The sequence below is a fragment of the Elephas maximus genome, chromosome 1, assembly GCF_024166365.1.
Source record: "Elephas maximus indicus isolate mEleMax1 chromosome 1, mEleMax1 primary haplotype, whole genome shotgun sequence".
Taxonomy (NCBI): Eukaryota; Metazoa; Chordata; class Mammalia; order Proboscidea; family Elephantidae; genus Elephas; species Elephas maximus.
In genome coordinates this window covers 175,941,112-175,967,209 of record NC_064819.1, presented here as the reverse complement: position 1 = coordinate 175,967,209, position 26,098 = coordinate 175,941,112, and the positions used below count along the sequence as shown (strand labels likewise).

The window sequence follows — 26,098 nt, the reverse complement described above, 5'->3', positions numbered from 1 at the left end:
GAAATAATTACAACACAAATCTTTTTTTTTAGTGAAGGTTTACCGAGCAAATTAGTTTCTCATCAAACAATTAATACACATCTTCTTATGTGACATTGGTTGCCAACCCCATAATGTGTCAACACGGTCCCCTTCTCTACCTCGGGCTCCCCATTACCAGCTTTCCTGTCCCCTCCTGCCTTCTTGTCCTTGGCCCTGTGTTGGTGTGCCCCTTTACTCTCGTTTTGTTTTATGGGCCTGTCTAATCTTTGGCTGAAGGGTGAACCTCAGGAGTGACTTCAGTACTGAATTAAAAGGACATCTGGGGGCCATATTCTCGGGGTTTCTCCAGTCTCTGTCAGACCAGTAAATCTGTTCTTTTTTTTTTGTGTGAGTTAGAATTTTGTTCTACATTTTTCTCTAGCTCTGTCCAGGACCCTCTATTATGACCCCTGTCAAGACAGTCAGTGGTGTTAGCTGGGCACCATCTAATTGTGCTGAACTCAGTCTGATGGAGGCTGTGGCAGTTAGTTCATGTGTGTCTTTGGTTTTGTTCATTCTCCCTTGCTCCAGATGGAGTGAGACCATCTTAGGATGGCCGCTCACAAGTTTTTAAGACCGCAGACGCTACTCACCAAAGTAGAATGTAGAACATTTTCTTCATAAGCTATGTATGCCAATTGAACTAGATATTCCCTGAGACCACGGTTTCCAGCCCGCAGTCCAGTAATTCGGTCCCTCAGGGAGCTTGGATGTGTTTGTGAAGCTTCCATGACCTTGCCTTGGTCAAGTTGTGCTGACTTCCCCAGTATTGTGTCCAGTCTTACCCTTTACCAAAGTTACCACTTATCTACTATCTGGTTAGTGTTTTTTCCTCCCCATCACTTCCCTCCCTCATAACCATCAAAGATTGTATTTTCTGTGTGCAAACCTTTCCTTGAGTTTTTATAATAGTGATCTCATACAGTATTTGTCCTTTTGTGATTGACTTACTTTACTCAGCATAATGCCCTCCAGATTCATCCATGTTGTGAGATGTTTTGAAGATTTGTCATTGTTCTTTATCATTGTGTAGTATTCCATTGTGTGTATGTACCATAGTTCGTTTATCCATTCATCTGTTGATGGGCACTTATTGTGAATAATGCTGCAATGAACATGGGTTTGCATGTATCTATCTGTGTGATGGCTAAAAATAAGGCACTCTTCGTGAATTTTGCATGTCACCTTTGCTCAGGGGCCATGCTACTCTCTGTATCATACAACACAAACCTTAAGAGCATAAAAGGGCAACTATCTGCAACATATTTAAAAGCTTAGATGAATGAATTCACAGAAAAAGATGAAATGCTAAAAATTGGTGCAGGAGAAGAAAACAGGGGGCTCAAACTAGGTCAATAAGTATTAAGCAAATTAAAAGGAGTTGAAAACTTACCTTGGAAAAAATCTCAAGCTCTAACAGTTTTACAAGGGAATTTTACCAAACTTCCAAGGAACGGATATTCCTATCTTAAGCTAGTTGTACCAGAAAACAGGAAAAGTGAAAGCCACCTAGCTCCTTTTATGAATTTATTATAATCTTGATTACAAACAGAAAATATAAAGAAAATTATATGCTCATTTCACTTACAAATGTAGAAGTAAAAATAAAATGTAAAAGATAGAATTATAAAGCTAACCCAAGAAACTGCAGGAGACGTCTTTGTGACCTAGAAGCAGGGAAAGACTTTTTAAACAAAACTTCAAAAGCACAAAGCACATTAAATAAAGAAAGAAATGAATTGGGTTAAATTTAAATTAAAGAAAACACCAAGCACAAAGTTAATATACAGGTGACAGGATGAGAGAAGATATTTGCAATGTCTAGAGTAGACCTGGGATTAATGTCTAGACTATACAAGAACCTCCTGCAAAATAAAAAGGCAGAAGCCCTGAGAGAAAAATGGGCAAAGGCTAAGAACAGGCAATTTATAGCCACCCCAAATGCTAACATACATATGAAGAGATGCTTAAAATAATTAATAATAATACAATGCAAATTAAAACAACAATGATAAAAAGCCATCTGTATGAAACCAAAAGGTCAACAATTACTCTAAGGCAAAGATGAGAAGAGGACAGGGAGGCTAGAGCACTGGAAAGGGAGCAACCAGAACACAATTAAAGACAATGCTGACACATTGTGAAAAATGTAACTAATGTCACTGAACAATTTGTATACAAACTGTCAAATGGGAACTTAATTTGCTGTGTAAACTTTAACTGAAAACACAATAAATATTTTTTTAAAAACCGACAGCATAAGATATTAATTTATACTTTTCAGCCTGGCAAAAAAAAATGAAATTGGATAATTCCAGGTATTTGTGAGGATGTAAGAATCCTTATGAAATGCTAGAGGGGAGGAGTGACTGATTCAGTCTTTCTGGAGGGAGCATATGGGTTGTGCAAATGGTTGACACACTTAGCTGCTAATACAAAGATTGGAGGTTCAAACCTACCCAGAGGTGTCTCAGAAGAAATGCCTGACAACCAACTTCCACAAAATCAGCCATAGAAAACCCTACAGAGCACGGTTAGTTCTAGTCTGACACACATGAGTAGGGATTGAATTGATGGCAACTAGAAAATGACCTATCAATTCTCTCCTGAGTGTTTATCCCAAAGAAACTCTTACCCGATCCATAAAGGGATTACTCATTCCAGTATAGTTTGTGGTGGCAAGGAGTTGTATCTCTTTTAAAAGAGGAGAGGGGTAAAATGGGATGGGAGCATAGTATGGGGGTATTTTGGAGCAGTTAGATCCATTCACGTTACTACGGATCTTGAAAACATCATCCTCAATGAAACAAGTAAGAAAGAGAATGAGTTATAGGACACAATACCACTCACATCACTAAATTAAAATACAAGTATACAAAACAATGAAAATTTTGTAGAAATACAGATAAGCCAAAACACACACATGAAAAACATTGGAATGTTTGCCGATGTGGAGATGATAGGAGCAGAATGGGAGAGGGGTATGGGGATAAAGGAATAAATTTGAAAAAATAAATGAACAAACAAGCAAATAAAGAGAATGTGGAACTCGTAAACAGCTGGGCAGAGGTCACTTTAATAGTCATGTTGCTGGAGAAGCTTCTGTTTAATCACATCAATTTTGATTAAGTTGCTTTGTCCAAAGATGAAAAAACTACTGTCATTTCCAAATTGTTCTTACGATGCCTTTGGGTGTCTTACACTATGTAACAGTTTAAAAGATAATTCTAAAAGCAAAATTATAAAAAATACAACACCTAGGAAGGGAAACTAAGTCAGGTAAACAATGAGAGGGCAACCCGTTCCAGTGTGGTAAGTCATTTCCCCATGGTCATCTGTCGCTTCTCCCTTATATCTGTGATGTATTTTATGCTGAAATGTAAGCTCGCTGACTCCTACTTTGTTCTCAGGAGAAGGTTAACCAGTTGCTGTAGAGCTGATTCTAGCTCAAGAAGATACCATGCATGTCAGAGTAAAACCATGCCTCATAGGGCTGGTTTTCAATGGCTGTGATCTTTTACAAGTAGACCACCAGGCCCTTCTTCCAAAGCATCTCTGAGTGGACTCGAACCTCCAACCTTCTGGTTAGCAGCTGAGCATGTTAACCACTCGTACCACCCAGAGGCTCCAAGAGAAGGTTATCATCCTTTTTATGAACACCAAGGTGTTTGGCTTCCGTTTCCAGTTATCACAGCCTTTCCTTTTCAGGACTAGTATTTGAAATTTAGGCCTGGACTTTCACGTAGGCAGAACAGCCTCCTGTCCGCAGTGGCCTGCACTGACTGCTGATTTCTTGAAGGCTTTTGTGTCTTTATGAATCTATTAGTAAAATGCAAATTGCTCTTTGAACAGAATTCCTAGTTTAAGCTGATTGGCCAGTACTCTCGGAGGTAGGGATTAGTTGAAAGGCAGCCAAGAGCTGGGAAAATGGGGAGAGGAAGAAAGAGGATTAGGATGGAAGGAGGAAACTGAACAGGCAATGAAAACACATTTTTGCTTCTTCACAATTTTTTTCTGAGGCAGCTCTCTCCCAATAGGCTTCGGTAGTCTGTGAAAGACTTGAGCCAAGTGCCTGATCGGCTGTAGGTTAACACTAGGTGGATCTGAAGGACCTTGATTTTAATTACCCATGAATTAATTCCTTGGGACTCTTTTTCTGCTTCTCCCTATTTTATTTTCCTGAAGTGGTGGAGTCTCACCAGGGACACTAAGGTCTCACACTAAAACTATTTATTGCGGTACTATTTATAAAAAAAATAGTACCTCACCTTATTTAAGCACGCTTTTTCTACCTGGCTCCCCCTTGCCGGTAGATTTCCGTTTAAGATGCGTTGCCACCCCCACCTCCTTTTGCAGCCTTATCCTCACATATTGTATTTACTTGAGTCTAGTCCTCCTTCCAGATGTTTCTCCTTGTCTCATTTGCCCGATTTTGCATGTAAAATATGCGATTCTTCTCTCTCCCAGGCTGTTGTTTACTGCACGTAGCAGGAAGGGCAGAGTGACTCTCCAGGCTTTCTCAGAGTAGTAGATGGGGCTGCCTGTGTGAAAAGAAAACTTTGTTGCAGATAATTAAAATAATATTGTTGTTGTTGTGGGGTGCCATGGAGGCAATGCTGACTCATAGCAACCCCATATAACAGAGTAGAACTGCCCCCATAGGATTTTCTAAGCTATAATCTTTCTGGGGGGAGCCCTGGTGCCACAGTGGTTAAGCCCTTGCTGCTAACCAAAAGGTTGGCTTTTCGAATCCACCATCCACTCCAAGGGAGAAAGATGTGGCAGTCCAGTTCTGTAAAAAGGACAGCCTTGGAAATGCTATGGGGCAGTTCTACTCTGTCCTATAGGGTCACTATGAGTTGGAATTGACTTGACAGTAATGGCTTTGGCTTTGTGTTGTAATCTTTATGAGAGCAGATCACCAAGGCTTTCTCCCGCGGAACCGCTGGGTAGATTCAAACTGCTAACCTTTCAGTTAGCAGCCTAGAGCTTAACCAGTGTGCCACCAGGACACCTTAAAATAAGTGTTGCATTATGAATAACATTTTATGCTTGTATTAAAAAATGTAGGAAAAGTGTGTTGTGCCTTTTAGAGCCATCAGTTTTGAATGTGAGTTCACCTTGCTGGGGGTGCTGGGGCTGGTGCTGGCCAATGGTGTACACCTCTTCCCACCTCTGCATTGAGTGACCTCATGGTGGAACCCAGGAATTGGCCATGGTAGGAGTATTTACACCATGGCAGTGGTCAAATGCTGCGCATCAGGGCTTCCTGGGCCCCAGAGCTGATTGTTCAGCATATACCAGCACACCACTGATTTGGGGGCTTTGCAGGAGGAGCTTCGTAGGGACTTGGAGAGACAAGGCAGAAACTGGTAAATAGACTTGCCTTCAGAGAAAAAAAAAACTATGCCTCAAATCCACAAGTTACCACTTGTGGGCTTTAGCTGAGAAAAGAGACTTGCTGTTGGTGATCGTAGCTGACGAGTCCATCTAATGGGACTGTAACCACTGAAATCAAGGCAGAGAATAATTAAGCCTAATTCTGAGAGAAGGCATCTGAGAAAGGATTGGGTGAGACAAGTAAATGCATTGTAAAAATAACCCACGTGTTTAACAGGGGTAGGATTATTTTGAAAAATTTAAAGTATCAGGATCTTTTTTTTATTGTGATAATTTAGAATTGGCTTTCTAATTTTAGCAAATTTGTAGGTTATATTTTTATTTTATCATGTAACAAATCAGGACTGTGACTATAGCTCTGAACCCCCATAGTTCTTCGATTTCTATGGCTGACAGTCCAACTTTGAAAGCCTCTGTTTTGCCAGGTGTGAGGAAAAGTTCTAACTGGCGCCATAAACCCTCAAACCTCCAGGGCCAAGTACACAGGGATCCAGACAATTAAGAGGGGCGATCCTGTTTGAGGCTAGTCAAACGTCCTGAGGGCCTGTGTATGGGTCTATGGGCCGATTGCCCTGGCGACTCGTCCTGCCCCTTGCTCAGGGGCTCTGGGTTCCTAGACGAAGCAGCAACCAGGCGTGATTTGCGCGTCCCCGTCCCTCTGAGTGACAGGGTAGGAGGAAAACCGCTCTAGTAAGCGTGGGGGTGGGTGAATGCGCTACCATGTCCTAGTCTCTCATGCTTTATGTACTTCTCCCCAGGCTGAACTAACGTCTGCGATACTCTGGGGAAGCGTTAAAGAGGGCTTTTCTATGAAGTTACTTAAAATAGGGCGTTTGCAATATAATTGTTGATGTTATGCTGCTTTCAGAAAAGTCACTCATAATGTCTTGCCATTGCGTGTTATTAGGTACCCAGAACCATATAGTGTTGAAACCGCATCCCTATACACACCATCTCTCCATCATTTTAGACCTGAGGAAGCAAAGGGCCTGAGAGGCCAGGGACTTGCCCATCCCCACAACTAATTAGTAGTAATGCGAGGACAGAGTCAGGACTCTGGACTTGAGGTTCAGGATTTCTTTACTTTTTTTGATCCTACATAACTTTCATCTATGTGTGTGTAAATCCAAAACCCAAACCCGTTGCCATTGAGTTGATTCTGACTCCTAGTGACCCTATAGGACAGAGTAGAGCTGCCCCATAGGGTTTCCAAGAAGCAGCTGGTGGATTCGAACTGCTGACCTTTTGGTTAGCAGCCAAACTCTTTTTTTTTTTTTTTAATTTTTATTGTGCTTTAAGTGAAAGTTTACAAATCAAGTCAGCATATCGTACAAAAATTTGTATACACCTTGCTATATACTCCTAATTGCTCTCCCCCTAATGAGACGATCCACTCATTCCCTCCACTCTTTCTTTTCGTGTCCATTCCACCAACTTCTAACCCCCTCTGCCCTCTCATCTTGCCTCCAGATAGGGGATGCCAACAAAGCCTCAAGTGTCTACTTGACCCAAGAAGCTCATTCTTCACCAGCATCTTTTTCTATCTCATTGTCCAGTCCAATCTCTGTCTGAAGAGTTCGCTTTGGGAATTGTTCTTGTCCTGGGCTAACAGAAGGCCTGGGAGCCATGACCACCGGGGTCCTTCTAGTCTCAGTCAGACCATTAAGTCTGGTCTTTTTACGAGAATTTGAGGTCTGCATCTCATTGCTCTTCTGCTCCCTCAGGGGTTCTCTGTTGTGTTCCCTGTCAGGGCAGTCATCAGTTGTAGCCGGGCACCATCTAGTTCTTCTGGTCTCAGGCTGATGTAGTCTCTGGTTTATGTGGCCCTTTCTGTCTCTTGGGCTGGTAATTACCTTGCGTCCTTGGTGTTCTTCATTCTTCTTTGGTCCAGGTGTGTTGAGACCAGTTGATGCATCTTAGATGGCCGCTTGCTAGCATTTAAGGCCCCAGACACCGCTTTCCAAAGTGGGATGCGGGATGTTTTCTTAACAGATTTTATTATGCCAATTGACTTAAATGTCCCCTGAAACCATGGTCCCCAAGCCTCTGCCTCTGCTATGCTGGACTTTGAAGTGTTCAGTTTATCCAGGAAACTTCTTTGCTTTTGATTTAGTCCAGTTGTGCCGACCTCTCCTTTATTGCATGTTGTCTTTCCCTTCACCTAAAGGAGTTCTTATCTACTACGTAGTTAGTTAGTATCCCTCTCCCTCCCTCCCCCCTCTCGTAACCACAAAAGAATGTTTTCTTCTCTATTTAAACTATTTCTCGAGTTCTTATAATAGTGGTCTTATACCATATTTGCTGTTTTGCAACTGGCTAATTTCACTCAGCATAATGCCTTCCAGGTTCCTCCATGTTATGAAATGTTTCACAGGTTCATCACTGTTCTTTATCGATGCGTAGTATTCCATTGTGTGAATATACCATAATTTATTTATCCATTCATCCATTGATGGGCACCTTGGTTGCTTCCGTCTTTTTGCTATTGTTAATAGTGCTGCAGTGAACATGGGTGTGCATATATCTGTTCGTGTAAAGGCTCTTACTTCTCTAGGATATATTCCAAGGAGTGGGATTGCTGGATCATATGGTAGTTCTATTTCTAGTTTTTTAAGAAAGCACCAATTCGATTTCCAAAGTGTTTGTACCACTTTACATTCCCACCAGCAGTGTAGAAGTGTTCCATTCTCTCCATAACCTCTCCAACATTTATTATTTTGTGTTTTTTGGATTAACGCCAGCCTTATTGGAGTGAGATGGAATCTCATTATAGTTTTGATTTGCATTTCTCTAACGGCTAGTTTTGATTTGCATTTCCTCATGTATCTGTTAGCTACCTGAATGTCTTCTTTAGTGAAATGTCTTCATATCTTTTGCCCACTTTTTAATTGGGTTATTTGTCTTTTTGTAGTTGAGTTTTTGCAGTATCATGTAGATTTTAGAGATCAGGCACTGATCAGAAATGTCGTAACTAAAAACTTTTTCCCAGTTTGTAGGTGATCTTCTTACTCTTTTGGTGAAGTCTTTGGATGAGGATAGGTGTTTGATTTTTAGGAGCTCCCAGTTATCTAGTTTTTCTTCTGCATTGTTAGTAATGTTTTGTATACCGTTTATGCCATGTATTAGGGCTCCTAATATTGTCCCTATTTTTTCTTCTATGATCTTTATTGTTTTAGATTTTATATTTAGGTCTTTGATGCATTTTGAGCTTGTTTTTGTTCATGGAGTGAGGTATGGGTCTTGTTTCATTTTTTTTTGCAGATGGATATCCAGTTATGCCAGCACCATTTGTTAAAAAGACTGTCTTTTCCCCCATTTAACTGCTTTGGGGCCTTTGTCAAATATCAGCTGCTCATACATGGATGGATTTATGTCTGGATTCTCAATTCTGTTCCATTGGTCTATGCATCTGTTGTTGTACCAGTATCAGGCTGTTTTTACTACTGTGGTGGTATAATAGGTTTTAAAATGAAGTAGAGTGAGGCCTCCCACTTTGTTCTTCTTTTTCAGTAATGCTTTACTTATCTGGGGCCTCTTTCCCTTCTATATGAAGTTGGTGATTTGTTTCTCCATCTCATTAAAAAATGTCATTGGAATTTGGATTGGAATTGCATTAAATGTGTAGATTGCTTTTGGTAGAACAGACATTTTTATAATGTTAAGTCTTCCTATCCATGAGCAACGTATGTTTTTCCACTTACATAGGTCTCTTTTGGTTTCTTTGGTAGTGTCTTGTAGTTTTCTTTGTATAGGCCTTTTACATCTCTGGTAAGATTTATTCCTAAGTATTTTATCTTCTTGGGGGCTACTGTAAATGGTATTGACTTGGTGATTTCCTCTTCGATGTTGTTTTTATTGGTGTAGAGGAATCCAACTGATTTTTGTACGTTTATCTTGTATCCCGATACTCTGCTGAACTCTTCTATTAGTTTCAGTAGTTTTCTTAAGAATTCTTTAGGGTTTTCTGTGTATAAGATCATGGCATCTGGAAATAGTGATAACTTTACTTCCTCCTTGCCAGTCCGGATACCCTTTATTATTTCTTTATCTAGCCTAATTGCTCTGGCTAGGACCTCCAGCACAATGTTGAATAAGAGTGGTGATAAAGGGCATCCTTGTCTGGCTCCTGATCTCAAGGGGAATGCTTTTAGGCTCTCTGTGTTTAGGATGATGTTGGCTATTGGCTTTGTATAAATGCCCATTATTATGTTCAGGAATTTTCCTTCTATTCCTATTTTGCTGAGAGTTAGCAGCCAAACTCTTAACCTGTGTGTGTGTGGGCGGAGGTGGGGTGGGATATAAAATAAGCAGCTGGTTAGTCGAAGGAGTCCCTGGGTGGTGCAAACAGGTATTGACTGCTAACCGAAAGGTTGTAAGTTTGAATCCACCCAGAGGTACCTCAGAAGAAAAGCCTAACAATCTAATTCCAAAATATCAGCCATTAAAAACCCTACGGAGCAAGTTCTTCTATGTCATACATGGGGCCGCCATGAGTCAGAGTTGACAGCAATTTGTTCTGGTGGTTATTCAAAGGTGACTTTCAGAATAATGACCTGGCATTCAGGCAATTTTAAAGTCTGTTTTACTCAATACTTGTGTCAAATGACACATTGAGTAAAAATATAAGATACTGGGTTTTTTAACTATGAAAAAAAAAATGATTCCGACTCATAGCGACCCTATAGGACAGAGTAGAACTGCCCCACAGGTTTTCCCAGGAGCAGCTGATGGATTCAAACTGCCGATCATCTGGTTAGCAGTCGAATTCTTAGCCACTGTGTCACCAGGGCTAAATATTCAGAACTAGTAAAAGGCTAGATTAGTTTTTTTAAAAGTGTGTGCGTGTACATGGAAATTTATTTGGGATAAAACAAGCATTCTGGATGATCAACAGGTGGCAGTATATGCCTGCCTTATACAATCCCGTTAGCCTGCTAACAAAAAGCAAAAACAAAAAACCAAACTCTTTGCCCTCCAACCAAAACAAATACCAAACCCAGTGCCGTTGAGTCGATTCCAACTCATAGCGACCCTATAGGACAGAGCAGAATTGCCCCACAGAGTTTCCAAGGAGCGTCTGGCAGATTCGAACTGCCAATCCATTGGTTAGCAGCCATAGCACTTAACTACTATGCTACCAGGGTTTCCCTTTGCCTGCCAGTGGATTCCAACTCATAGCGACCCTATTGGACAGGGTAGAACTGCCCCATAGGGTTTCCAAGGATGGGCTTGTGGACTTGAACTGCCTACATTTTGGTTAGCAGCCAAATGCTTAACTACTGCACCACCAGGGCTCATTAGCCTGCTAAGGGGAGGATTATTGTTTCAGGACCCCTCAGCTAAATGCCCATCAGGGGGCTTCTTTGGAAATGCTGCCATGCTGAGCAGATGAGCTAGTGCCTAGCAGTGTCCCCGTGTCCTCCTACATACACCTGCCTGCCACCTAGTAGCAAAACTTACCTGGTAAAATACCCACTTCCACACTGATCTGTTCTTATTAATCTGAAAGGATGGGGTTGAGGAAGAAAAAGGTAAGCAATGCTGGCCAGGCTGGGCTTAACTGGACTGTTTTTTTTTAAGTTTAAAGTATAAAATGTTTTGAAGTGTAGGAGGTGGCCTTGGGGAGGCGTTCCCAATGGCAGTCTGTCTGGTGTGGGCCCTGCCCATGATCAGGATGGAGGCACCAGGGTCATAGTGCTGGAGGGACTGGTCAGGGCCAGGCACAGCTGCAGCAAGGAAGGCAAACAACACGGAAACATACAAGGCCACTGCTTCCGCCTGTGTACCCCAGACCAAAGTAATAATAATAATATTGTCTTCGTTTCTTAGTGCTGCTGTGGCAGAAATACGTAAATGGGTAAATAGCATAAATGGGTGGTCTTAAAGAGCAGAAATTTATTTTCTCACAGTTTAGGAGGCTAGAAGTCCAAATTCAGGGCACCGGCTCTAGGGGAAGACTCTCTGTCTGCTGTGGGGGGAAATCCTTGTCTCAGCTTCTGTAACCTGGTGATCCTCAGTTTCTTGGTGATTTCCACGTGGTGTCTATCTTTCCCTATTTGTGCTTCTTTGCCTCTGTGTCTATGCTGCTCCTTATATCACTCGGCACTGATTAGGTTTAGGACGCATCCTATACTGATTAAAAAACCCCATTGCCGTCAAGCCGATTCCTACTCATAGTGAACCTGTAGGCCAGAATAGAACTGCCCAATAGGGTTTCCAAGAAACAACTGGCAGATTCAAACTGCCAACCTTTTGGTTAGAAGCCAAGCTCTTAACCACTGTGCCGCCAGGGCTCCTATGACCTCATTAAGATAACAGTGAAAATCCTACTCCCAAATGGAATTACATCCACAGATATCGGGGTTAGGATTCCAACACATATTTTTAGGGGACACAATTCAATCTGTAACAAATAGTAAACATCTGTTGTAGATTTACTATGTGCCGGGCACTGTTATAAGCTTTTCACAGGGACTGTTTATTGGTCACCTTGTCAAAAATGCAGTGTTAGGGCCTCGCTCCAGAGATCTGGATTAGTAAGTTCTGGAGTGAACTCTGGAAGTCTGCATTTTACGAAGTTCCCAGTGATTCTGGAGAAAGTGGCCTGAGTCAGGGTTTACCAGCTCCAGCTACTCATTCACCTTCCACTACAGCCTGGAACTGTTACCAAACAAAAAACAAACCTGTTGCTGTTGAGTTGATTCTAACTCATAGCGGCCCTGTAGGACAGAGTAGAACTGCCCCATAGGATTTCCTAGGCTATAATCTTTATGGGAGCAGATCACAAGACCTTTCTTCTGTGGAGCTGCTGGTTGGGTTCAAATGGCCAACTTTTCGGTTAACAGCCAAGTGCTTAACCGTTGCACCTCCAGGGCTCGATGTTATTGTTAGGTGCTGTTGAGTAGATTCTGACTCAGCGACCCCAGGTACAACAGAATGAAACACGGCCTGGTCCTGTGCCATCCTCAAAATTACTGTTATATTCAAGTCCATCGTGGCAGCCACTGTGTCAATCCATCTTATTGAGGGTCTTCATCTTTTTCGCTGACCCTCTACTTTACCAAGTATGATGCCCTTCTCCAGGGACTGGTCCCTCCTGATAACATGGCCAAAGTACTTGAAACGAAGCCTCACAATCCTTGCTTTCAAGGAGCACTCTGGCTGTACTTCTTCCAAGACAGATTTGTTCTTTCTTCTGGTAGCCCATGGTATATTCAATATTGTTCACCAACACCATAATTCAAAGACATCAATTCTTCTTTGGTCTTCCTTATTCATTTCCAGCTTTTTTCGCATGCAGATGGTGCGACTGAAAATATCACGGCTTGGGTCAGGCACACCTTAGTCCTCAAAGCCTTTTGCAGTGGATTTGCCCAAAGCAATACATCCTTTGATTTCCTGACTGCTGCCTCCATGGGTGTTGATTGTGGATCCAAGTAAAATGAAATCCTTGACAATGTTAATCTTTTCTCCATTTATCATGATGTTGCTTATTGGTCCACTTGTGAAGATTTTTGTTTTCTTAATTTTGAGGTATAATCCATACTGAGGGCTGTGGTCTTTGATCGTCATCAGTAAGTGCTTCAAGTCCTCTTCAATTTCAGCAAACAAGTTTGTGTCATCTGCATATTGCAGGTTGTTAAAGAGGCTTCCTCCAATCCTGATGCCCTGTTCTTCTTCATATAGTCCAGCTTCTTAGCTTATTTGCTCAGCATACAGATTGAATAAGTATAGTGAAAGGATGCAACCCTCACACATACCTTTTCTGATTTTAAGCCATACAGTAGTATCCTTTTGCTTTGTTCGAATGACTGCCTCTCGATCTGTGTACAGGTTCCTCATGAGCACAATTAAGTGTTCTGGAATTCCCATTCTTCTCAATGTTATCCATAATTTGTTATGATCCACACAATCGAATGCTTTGTATAGTCAATAAAATACAGGTAAACATCTTTCTGGTATTCTATGCTTTTAGCCAAGATCCGTCTGACATCAGCAGTGATAGCCCTCCTTCCACATCCTCTTCTGAATCCACCACAGTATGACAAACTGACAGACACGTGGTGACCACCGGGGCTAGTGAACATTAAACGCTTTCATGGACCATGAAATATGTATGCCTGTGTTATATTTTCTGTCCCTGGAGGTTTATTGGTAGGCATTTGAGCCACGTTAGTGTGTTCTGGTGTTGTGGCGGTTAGTGGTGCAACTGCCAAAAAACAAGGAAGTTGTTCTGACTGTATTTGAGTGTTGAGAGCCCTTCATATACGGGGATGCTTCCTGGAGGAGTGATTGTGTGAAACTTTTGTCTTTTGGCTTCTGTACAGCGAGGTAAAGCTTGCAAGTATGTTTACAATTTCCTTTGTGTTATTGGGAAGGTACTGTTACCAGCATTTGAAAATATTTAAGTAAATTATTTATTTCTGGGGTGAAAACAGTTTGTGATGAACTTCCTGAGCCATGGGACTGATATGTGTGGTGTGCTTCATGAAACATGGTACCAATATGGCCCAGTCTAAATCAAACTGGTAACAATTATGTGCAGCAAGTGCAATGTTTATTTAGTATTTCGTGTGTGTTTTTGGTAAGTTGAGTAAGATATTTTCTGGCTCAAGTGTAACCAGGAAGTGTGATTCGCCATGGGGCCAATATGTCTTGCATGTGTGATGTACTTCATGGAACATGGGACCAATATGGCTGGCTTGCAATTGACACTCATTTTTTCAAATAATAAAAACTACCAACAAATAATGATTCTGCACCCATTCTATCAGTGAAAAACACAGCATCAGCAAAACATTCCTCCCCCCAAAAATCATCCGTGGAAGGGTTAAAAATATAGACAGAGGGAGTGGAGAGTTTCCTGGGCACCTGTTGGTGGTTCAGGAAGCACAATAGCCAGAACCAAGGACCAAACCAAACCCACTGCTGTCCCGAGTCAATTCCAACTCACAGTGACTCTATCAGACAGAGTAGAACTGCCCTATAGGATTTCCAAGGCTGTAATCTTTATGTATTACACTTCAACATAAAACAAGAAAATAAAAATCCTCAGAACTGGACCAATAAGAAATTCATGGTAAATGGAGAAAAGATCAAAGCAGTCAAGGATTTCATTTTACATGAATCCATAATCAATACCCATGGAAGCAGCGGTCAAGAAATCAAAAGATGCGGTGCACTGGGCAAATCTGCAAAAGACCTCTTTAAAGTGTTAAAAAGCAAAGATGTTACCTTGAAGACTAAGGTGCATCTGACCCAAGCCATGGTGTTTTCAATCACTTCATATGCATGCAAAAGCTGGACGATGAATAAGGAAGACTGAAGAGGAATACACACCTTTGAATTGTGGCATTGGTGAAGAATATTGAATATACCACGGACTGCCAAAAGAACGAACAAATCTGTCTCAGAAGAAGTACAACCAGAACGTTCCTTAGCAAGCATGGCGAGACTACATCTCAGTCTCACATACTTTAGGCATGTTATCAGGAGGGATCAGTCCCTGGAGAAGGACATCATGCTTGGCAAGTTAGAGAGTCAGTGAAAAAGAGGAAGACTCTCAACTAGATGGATTGACACTGGCTGCGACAATGGGCTTAAACATAACAATGATTGTGAAGATGGCGCAGGACCGGACAGTGTTTCATTCCATTGTACGTAGGGTTGCTATGAGTTGGAACCGACTCAACAGTACCTGACAACAACAAGAATAAAGAAATACTCATTTTTATACCAAATTTTGTAAGATGCGTTTTTGTTTTTATAAGGGCCTCCAAAATTATATAAGCTTCAGGTCCCACCATGCCTGGATGCATTCCCTTTCAAGACATCACTAAGGTAACAATTTAAACCCATCAGAAGTAAGTCGACCATGTAAGAACAGCTATGTGTTCTCCTTGTTGCCATCCCAAAGAGCCATTACATATGAGAAAGGCAATTTAGCATGGAGAAGCTTTGGGTTCATAATGTAATAGAGAGCTACATGGTTAAAGGAAACGTTTTCACTTGAAGACAAATAATACACATTGATTTGTAGGGTTTAGTAGTTGAGATCTCAAAAGGAAGGCAAGATCCAATGTCAAGTAAACTTTGTCATTGGTTCTGGCAGAGTGGGGCTGTGGTTGGTCCCAATAAAAATGGGCAAGTGCAGCCCCTGCAAGAATGGATCTGAGATCAGAGACTTCCTCTGTCCTCAGAGAAGGGGAAGATTCACATCTCCGGAACAAATCTCCCACCCACTAGTCTGAGCCTTATAAGAAATAGGAATGCTTTTAATCTCCTGAGTCTGCTGTGACAGCCCATTTTCCCTGGGCTTTCATTTAGTTTCTTTCGTTTCAAGTTATTCTATGTTTGGGGAAATGAAACTTCAACAAAATAATAAAATCAGCAACAACATGCATCGGCAGGCTGGAACGGTGATGAGAGCACGTGGTGGTGCTGGATGGGGACTGGGATTTCAATAGGGTTTTCTTGGTTCTAAGGAACCCTGGTGGTGCAGTTGTTAAAGTGCTGGGCTGCTATCTAAAAGGTTGGTAGTTCAAATGCACCAGCCACTCTGTGAGAGAAAGATGTGTCAGTTTGCTTCCCTAAAGATTTTCGTTGTTGTTAAGCACCAGCAAGTCGGTTCCAACTCATAGCAACCCTATGTACAAAAGAACAAAACACTGCCCGGTCCTGTGCCATCCTCACAATCATTGCTATGCTTGAGCCCATTGTTGCAGCCACTATGTCAATACCTCTTCTTGAAGGTCTTCCTCTTTTTCACTGACCCTCTACTTTACCAACCATGATGTCCTTCTCCAGGGACTGATCGCTCCTGACAACATGTCCAAAGTATGTGAAACGGAGTCTTGCCATCCTTGCTTCTAAGGAGTATTCTGGTTGTACTTCTTCCAAGACAGATTCGTTCATTCTTTTGGCAGTTCGTGGTATATTCAAATAACATACTGTTCTTGTTGTTGTGTACCGTCAGGTCTATTCCAACATATAGCGACCCTATAGGACAGAGTAGAACTGCCCCATAGGGCTCCCTAGGCTGTAATATTTATGAGTGCAGATCGCCAGGTCTTTTCTCCTGAGAAGAGGCTGGTAGATTCAAACAGCCCATCTTTTGGTTAGCAGCAGAGCCCTTAACCATTGTGCCACCAGGGCTCCTGAAATAACATATTATTTTTATTAATTAACTGAAACATCCTTGTAACGCTCTGTTTCCTACAAGTTTTGTTTGCACACTCGTTGATCATCTCTTATGACTTCATAATATTGTTTTATGAAGAGAAGGGAAAACATTAACTTTTCCTTGTACATGGTTCATCAAAATCTATTTTTCATTATTATATTTTACAAAAGTTTCTTTCAGCTTTACAACTCTTTATTGGCAGAGTCAGGTAAATTTTTAGGCTTGTTGTCACCTGGATGAAAACTGCTTTCAGGTTTCTTGTGAACATAAGCTGTAAGAACTGGGTGGATTTTCCACAGACTTGCTTCTGGCTTCATACATCCCAAACCTTGCTTCCCCCTCACCACCCCACGCTTCCAGAAGGTGCTAGCATTGCTATACAGCTTCTGGGCTTGTTCCTTTTTGGCAGGAGGCCACTGAGTATGCCCAGTGGTGATGGGAGACTTCTTGGAAGCCATTCCTCCGGGGGGCTAGCAATAACTTAGCAACACATGGAGGCGACTGTGAACCACATAAAAAGTCCCATGAAACCCAAATTAAATGTATCCCCTATTCAGTTTGTGACCCTGTTTGGAAACAGTGATTTTCTTTTACTAGTATAGGGTGGATCCTAAATCTAATCCCTTTTGAGTTACAAAAAGACCAGAACAGACACAGGTGCATACACATAGGGGGAAGACAGATACCTTGTGAGGATCATCTTGTCAAGGATTGTTGCCAAGACACCAGAAACCAGGAGGGATGCTCACAGTGGGAATGGACACAGCCAAGACCCTGATTTGTCTCTTGATCTGTGAGAAAATAAATTCTCTTCTTTAAGCCACCCATTTGTGATATTTCTATTATTGTAGTACTAACAAGTTGCTACCCTAACTCATGGCATGTGTGTCAGTGTAGAACTGTGCTCCATAAGGTTTTTAGTGGTTGAATTTTTCAGAAGTAGATCTCCAGGCTTTTCTTTTGAGGTGCCTCTGGGTGGACTCAAACCACCTTGAGGTTAGCAGAGCAGTGTGTTAACTATTTGTACAACCCAGAGACTCCACTGTAGCACTAGGTAACTAAACAAATATCTCGCCTCTACGGAGTTTACAAAAACATAAGACATGGAAGTACATTGCTAGGGCTTCCCAAAACCTTGAAATGAGGTGTCCTGACACTCTGGCTTCGTTAACTTCGGGTTCAAAATCTGCCTCTGCTGCTGAGTCTGAAGAAGTAAAGCAAAAGTCTCTTCTTGTCATGATTCCGTGGTTAGCAACTGTGCTGGAGATGTATCTGGGCAGGGGCGGCTGGACATTTCTTAGGCCAGCTTTGAGCAGAGGGCAGAGAAATCCAGACCTGCCTTTCAGTCCCTACCTCTTTTGGTGATATACAGGAAACACAGGCCCTTGTTTTCCTGGTTATAAAAATGGCTTTGAAAGTGGCTGTTACCCAAGTCTGGTGATTTCTTCCCCAAGGAGAAGGAAGGCAAATTCTGTTTCTCTGAAGAGTCAAAGGAAGCGTATGTGGGAGGAGGGGAGCTGGAGAGTGAGGTAGAGGCTGGTGTTACAGCTTTTCAATTTGAAAGCTCAGGTCATATGGGTGGCTTCTTGGGAGAGCTCCATGTTTCAGGAAATTACTTCTTGTCAAATTAAAGGTGATAATAGGACAGGGCCTGGCAACGTTTGAGGGTACTGAGAAGGCAATGAAACAGAAGAGAGGAATTCTTGGCTGACCAAAAATGTAGGTCAGCATGAACGGCCTTGTTTGTGGGGAATTTGGGGTTGGGTAGTCACAGAAAACATTCTATTTAGGGGATCTGGGTTGCTATGAGTTGGAATTGGCTTGACAGCAATGGGTTTGGTTTTTGGTTTTTGTATTAGTTTTTAATACCAATGATCATGAAGAAGGCACAGGACTAAGCAGTACTTTATTCTGTTATACATAAGATTGCCATGAGTAGGAGCTAACTCGATGGCAACTAACAACAGCGATTAGTTTTTAAGTTTTTGTGGGACTGCAAATTTGCTATCAGAGATGAGAGGATCAGGTTGGTTAGTCTATAAAAGTCACTTCCATTTCTAACATTTTATAATCATGGTCTTTGGCTTAAGGTACATGCCCCATTATAGGCCAAGTACCCTTGGGTGGGATAATAACACCATAAGCTACTGTGTTTATTCACACCGTGGTGAGAATTTGTTCATCAGCTAATTCCAAGGACTTGAAGTCTGGGAGTGTTAAGAAGACCAGCTTTGTAAAATGTTAAGGGGAAGATGTGAGAGAGTTCATAGATCTGTCCTCCCCCTCTCCCCTTTCACTTTAAGAAGGTCCTGGCTTCAGGAATGAGGGGTAACCTGAGGGGGGAGGGTGTGGAGAAAGGTGGGTGAGTGTCAAAGAGAAACTTTAGCGGCTTCATGGACTGATCTAAGGTTAACTTGGAATTACTTTTTTCCTACTTTTTTTTTATAGTCATTTTTTAAAATTGTACTTTAGATGAAGGTTTACAGAACAAACTCCAAAAAAAAAAAAAAAACCCAGACACAACTAACTTCTCATTAAACAGTTAATACACGTATTGTTTTACGACATTGATTAACAACCCCAGTGACATGTCAACACTCTTCCTTCTCAACCTTGGGTTCCCTATTACTGGCTTTCCTGTCCCCTCCTGACTTCTAGTCCTTGCCCCTGGGCTGGTGTGCTCCTTTAGTCTCATTTTGTTTTATGGGCCTGTCTAATCTTTGGACGAAGGGTGAACTTCAGAAGTGACCATTACTGAGCTAAAAGGGTATCCAGGGGCCATACTGTCAGGGGTTTCTCCAGTCTCTGACAGGCCAGTAAGTCTGGCCTTTTTTGTGAGTTAGAATTTTGTTCTACATTTTTCTCCAGCCCTATGCCATACCCTCTATTGTGATACCTGTCAGAGTAGTCAGTGCTGGTAGGGGGGCATCATCTAGTTGTCCTGGACTCAGTCTGGTTGAGGCTGTGGTAGTTGTGGTCCGTTAGTTCTTTTTCATTAACCTTTCCCTTGTGCCTTTAGTTTTCTTCATTCTCCTTTGCTAGCAAAGGGATGAGACCAGTGGAGTATCTTAGATGGCCACTCACAAGCTTTTAAGACCCCAGATGCTACTTACCAAAGTAGAATGTAGAACATCTTCTTTATAAACTATGTTATGCCAGTTCAGCTAGATGTTCCCTGATACCATGGTCCCCACAGGCCTCAGCCCAGCAATTGAGTCCCTCAGAGAGTTTGGATGTGTCTATGGAGCTTCCATGACCTGCCTTGTATGGGTTGTGCTGGCTTCTCCAGTATTGTGTGCTGTCTTACCCTTTACCAAAATTACCACTTATCTATTGTCTATTCAGTGTTTTCCCATCCCCAACCCTCCCCTCCTTCATAATTACCTGGAATCTCTTGAATAACAAAAATCTCTATTCCCAGAAGCCATGTTGATGGTCTGGTGCTAAAGTCACCACCTGTTATCAGGACTCCCCAGGATCTAAGGTCATCCCAAGTGGTAACAGTAATGGTAATAACCATGGCTTGCCTCTTTTTCTTCTTTTCCTTCCTCTTCCTTCCCTTCCTTCTTTCTTTCCTTCCTCAAATATCAACTGAGTGCCAGTTCCTCTCTTTGGTGCTGGGATGCAGACCAAGTTTCTGTCCTTAAGGGCTTATATTCTAGTGAGTCTAGATTCACAAACAAACAACTATCTAATACATTAGACACAATGTTCTTGTTAGGTGCCATTGAGCTGATTGCAAATCAAAGGGATCCTATGTACAACAGAACGAAACACTGCCCAGTCCTGCAACATCCTCACAATTGCTGCTATGTTTGAACCTATTGTTGCAGCCACTGTGTCATTCCATCTTATTGAGGGTCTTCCTCTTTTTAACTGACCCTCTACTTTACCAAGCTGATATCCTTCTCCAGGGGCTTGTCCCTCCTGATAACAGGTTCAAAGTGCGTGAGACAAAGTCTCGTCATCCTTGATTCTAAGCAGCGTTCTGGCTGTACTTCTTCCAACACAGGTCTGTTTACTCTTCTGGCAGTGTGCAGTATGGTGGATATTCTTTGCCAGCACCATAATTCAAAGGCATCAAGTCTTCTTCAGTCTTCCTTATTCCTTGTTCATCTTTCACATGCATATGAGGCAATTGAAAATACCATGGCTTGGGTCAGGGACACCTTAGTATTCAAAGTGACATCTTTGCTTTTTAACTCTTTTGCAGCAGGTTTGCCCAGTGCAGTATGTTGTTTGATTCCTTGACTGCTGCTTCCATGGGTTTTGATTGTGGATCCAAATAAAAAGAAACCCTTGACAACGTCTGTGTTTTCACCGTTTGTCATGATATTGCTTATTGGTCCAGTTGTGAGAATTTTTGTTTCCTTTATGTTGAGGTGTAACCCACAATGAAGAACGCTGTAGTCTTTGATCTTCATCAGTAAGTGCTTCTAGTCCTTTTCACTTTCAGCAAGCAAGGTTGTATCATCTGGATATTTCAGGTTGTTAATGAGTCTTCCTCCAGTCTTGATGCCACATTCTTCATATACTTGGATTCTTGGATTATTTGCTCAGTATACAGATTGAATAAGTATGATGAAAGGATACAACCCTGATGCACACCTTTCCTGATTTTAAACCATGCCGTATACCCTTGTTCTGTTCAAATGGCTGTCTCTTGTTCCATGTACAGGTTCCTTATGAGCACAATTAAGTGTTTGGAATTCCTATTCTTCACAATGGTTTCCATAATTTGTTATGATCTATGCAGTCAAATGCCTTTGCATAGTCTATAAAACACTGGTAAGCATCTTTCTGGTATTTTCTGCTTTCAGCCAAGATCCATCTGACATTAGCAATGATATCCCTCATTCCACGTCCTCTTCTGAATCCAGTTTGAATTTCTGGCAGTTCCCAGTGGATGTATTGCTGCAACCACTTTTTAATTATCTTCAGCAAAATTTTATTAATGGTATTGTTTCATAATTTCCACATTCTGTTGGATCATCTTTCTTTGGAATGGACACAAATATGGATTTCTTGCAGTCAGTTGGCCAGGTAACTGTCTTCCAAATTTCTTGGCATAGACGAATGAGTACCTCCAGTGCTTCATCTGTTTGTTGAAACATCTCAACTGGTATTCATTCAATTCCTAGAGCCTTGTTTTTTGCTAATGCCTTCAGTGCAGCTTGGACTTCTTCCTTCAATACCATCGGTTCTTGGTCATGTGCTACCTTCTAAAATGGTTGAGCGTTGACCAATTATTTTTGGTATAGTGACCTTTTTTTTTTTTTGGTACAATGAATACAATGTATTCCTTCCATCTTCTTTAGATGTTTCCCATACCATTCAATATTTCCCCCATAGAATCCTTCAGTATTTCGACTCAAGACTTGAATTTTTTCTTTAGTTCTTTCATCTTAAGAAATCGCCAAGCATGTTCTTCCCTTTTGATTTTCTAACTCCAGGTGTTTGCACATTTCATTATAATACTTTCCTTTATCTTCTCAAGCAGCTGCCCTTTGAAATCTGTTCAGCTCTTTTACTTCATCATTTCTTCCTTTTGCTTTAGCTACTCTACATTCAAGAGCAAGTTTCAGAGTCTTTTTGACATCCATTTAGATCTTTTCTTTCTCTGCTGTCTTTTTAATGATCTTTTGCTTTCTTCATATATGACGTCTTTGATGTCATTCTACAACTCATCTGGTGTTTGGCCATTACTAGGGTTTATCTCAAATCCTCGTAACTACTCTACAAATTGGGCTTATTAGTCCCGTTTTATCAATAAGGAAGTAATATCAAGGGCAGTGTTTGGCATCCTATACTTATTTTGTAGAATGAGTGAATAAATGAACAAATGAATGAATGAAGGCACCAAGAAGTTACCAGTTGACCTAAGACCACACAGCTCATAAGTAGTATAGCCTCAGTCTGGCTCCAAACCTGCACCCTGCTCTGATATCCGAATTGGATGAAGTTGGAGGAGGGGTTACTTCTTTGATTCTGGAAACAAAGACAGCGAGACCTCCCTCAGCTACCACTTTCTCCCTGCTGAACTCGTCACAGTTTTACCATTCCCCCCCCTTCTTTCTTTTTATTTCTCCTTCCTACTTCTTCACTCCCAGTCCCCCTCTATTTCCTCCTCTTCCTTTCTGCTTCTTAGCAGGCAGGACAACCAATGGCATGGCTGCCCTGCCTAAAAGCCTTCGGGCCTATAGAATTGGTTGCCTCTAGGAGTGGCATGAGGTGATGAGGGAGCTGAGGAGAAAGAAATAGAGTCCAGTCATCCTCACCTTGGTTCCACACTCCCAGCGACAGGCTTTCAGACAGGACTGGTGACTACTGATAAAGCAGTCCATTTTGAAAAGACATGTAGTCTTACATCCTCAAAAATTTAGCTTATCTGAACAGGTAAATGTCTGAGGAAATGCCCACTCAAACACTCCTTTTTTTTTTTTTAATTGTGCTTTAAGTGAAAGTTTACAGTTTAAGTCAGTTCCTCATATAAAAACGTATACACACATTATTATGTGGCCCTAGTTGCTCTTCCTACAATGTGACAGCACACTCCTCCTCTCCACCCTGTATTTCCAGTGTCCATTCAACCAGCTCCTGTCCCCCTCTGCCTTCTCATCTCACCTCCAGACAGGAGCTGCCCACACAGTCTCATGTGTCTACTTGAGCTAAGAAGCACACTCCTCACCAGTATCATTTTACATCTTATAGTCCAGTCTAATCTTTGTCTGAAGAATTGGCTTCAGGGATGGTTTTAGTTTTGGGCTAACAGAGAGTCTGGGGGCCATGGCCTCAGGGGTCCCTCCAGTCTCAGTCAGACCATTAAGCCTGGTCTTTTTACTAGAATTTGATATCTGCATCCCACTTTTCTCCCGTTCCATCAGGGATTCTCTGTTGACAAACACTCTTTTGAGACAGTCAAGCTAAGCAGTTACTACAAGCTTCAGGCACCAAGAAATAATCATTTCTCATCTCAGCTTCAATTATAGGCAGTCCCAGGTTATGAATGAGATCTATTCCAAACTGCGTCCTTAAGTATATAAGTCGAATTTGTAGATAAATTGGAACAGGTGCATGTGTTTCTTTTTAGCCTTACTTTAGTGCCTGGTGGAAACCCTGTTGACGTAGTGGTTAAGAGCTACAGCTGCTAACCAAAAGGTCAGCAGTTCAAATCTACCAGGTGCTCCTGGGAAATCCTGTGGGGCAGTTCTACTCTGTCCTATAGGGTGGCTATGAGTTGGACTCAACGGCAATGGGTTTTTGGTTTTGATAATTGCCTGGTGGCACAGTAGTTAAGAGCTATGGCTGCTAACCAAAAGGTTGGCAGTTTGAATCCACCGGTTGCTCCTTGGAAACCCTACAGGGCAGTTCTACTCTATCCTATAAGGTCGCTATGAGTCGCTATAAGTCGGCAGTGGGTTTTTGGTTTTGGTTAGTGCCTGGTGGCATAGTGATTAACAGCTATGCCTGCTTCACCAAAAGGTCAGCAGTTCTAATCCACCAGGCACTCCTTGTAAACTCTATGGGGTAGTTCTGCTCTGTTCTGTAGGGTCGCTATGAGTCAGAATCGACTGGACAGCAACGGGTTTAGTGCAAGAAAAGTCTCAAAGCCTTTTCAGTGATTTAAAAGATGCAGTATATCAGTGAAGGCGACTGTGATGAAGAATTTGTTACAAGTAGGGTTCGATCGTTTCAAAGTGAGGGCAAATTTATGTAACAATAGAGGGCAAGTACAAGTTGTCCCAAGAAGGAAGTATTAAGTCTCAACTCAAGGACTACCTGTAATTACATTAGTGCTGCTCAAACTTTAGCATGTGTCAGAATGCTATGGAGGCCTTGAGGAAACTCAGACTGTTGGGTCCCACCCCGGAGGTTCTGATTCAGTGAGCCTGGGATACCAAAACCAAATCACGGTGACCCCATGTTTGGTGTGTCAGAGTGGAACTGTGCTCCATAGGGTTTCCAATGGCTGATTTTTTGAAAGTAGATCACCAAGCCTTTCGTCCAAGACATCTCTGGGTGGACTTGAATCTCCAACCCTTCAGTTAGCAGCTGAGTGCATTAACTATTTGTACCGCCCAGGGGCTCCAGGTCTGGGATAAACCAAAACTCGTTGCCGTCGAATTAATTACGACTCATAGCAACTCTATAGGAAAAAGTAGAACTACCCCATAGGGTTTCCAAGGAGCAGCTGCTGGATTCGAACTGCCGAGCTTTTGGTTAGCAGCTGAGCTCTTAACCACTGTGTCACCAGGGCTTCAAAAACAGAAGGTTCCACTGGGTCTGGGATAGGGCCCGAGATTTGCATTTCTACCAAGCTTCCAGGTGATGCAGATGTTGCAGGTCTGGGGACCACACTTTGAGAATTAACGAATTGTATTTTAATTTCACTGTTCGTTTCTAAGTGGTTTCTCTGCTTATGCTAAAACTTTTCGGAGGACATTTAGGAAGCCTTCTTCCTTGTGCCCTATGGTGGGGTTTGAGCACTTGGGTCAGATGCATGGCTGGGTGGTCTGGTCCTCCAGTCTGAGAATTCCCTCACCTTTCCCCACCCACCTGGCCATACCCCTGGGAGGACTGATGGGAGCAGTAGCTGTCTGAAAGGGCAGGGCAGCAGGACATGTGAGCCCAGGGGACAGAGTAAAAAGCTGTCAGCATGCATGGCTATTCTGAGGCGTAGAATGTATGTAAGTGGAACAGAGTCTCAACCCCCGGGCCAGAGAGGGATTTGGGTCAATGGAAAGTTGACGATGGAGCTAAAATGAGCCCAAGCAGCTCCACTCACGTGAAGCAGAACTTGCTTGGCCTCCGAGTGGATAGTGTGAAGTAGGAAATAATTAAGTGTTGCTTGGTGTTCTTGTGGCCTGCAGAGATGGGACATTCACTCAGAAGCCAACTAAGAACAGCTGCCAGCAGCAGTCAAATCCATTTCATAGAATTTCTGCATGATTGAAATAACAGCTTATTCTAAAGTCAAGAATAAAAGCCAGTTTTTGTTGGGTTGCATGTGAAAAGACCCCTCATATTACAATCATTTTTTTTAAAAAATGAGAGGTATACTTGGGTGCTGTAGTTGAGTCTCTCACTGGAGAAGAATTCAATAAGACAAACCAAGTGAAGGTCCCCCTTCAACATCCACCTCCATCCTTTTCCTCTGCTCAGAGAAACACTTCTGGCATGTTTCCTTCCAAGTTTTTTAAAATGCATTTTGTGTAATTGGTGTCTTAAACATTTTTGTCAGGCTGTGAGTTTCTTGAGGGCATTGGACATCTTATTCATCATGTGAGCCCAATGTTGAGCACATAGTAGGTGCTCAGTTAGTGTGTAGCGAATAAAATGAGTAAAGGACTAAACGAATGAACAGAATTTTCAGTAGAAAGGGTGTGGATGAGGCAAACACTAGCTGCTGAGAGACTGGGAACCATGGATACTTGCTCAAACTGAAGTTAATGTTGATCTTTCTTTCCTTAAAAACAAAACAAAACAAAAAAAAGC

General features: G+C 42.0%; 1 non-coding gene across 1 annotated transcript; it reads right to left on the bottom strand.

The window, feature by feature from the left end:
- Positions 1–1,170: 1,170 nt before the first annotated feature.
- On the bottom strand, positions 1,171–1,272 carry LOC126057816 (U6 spliceosomal RNA). The gene has a single exon (XR_007512894.1). It is a non-coding gene; the product is annotated as a U6 spliceosomal RNA (small nuclear RNA).
- Positions 1,273–26,098: the final 24,826 nt, after the last annotated feature.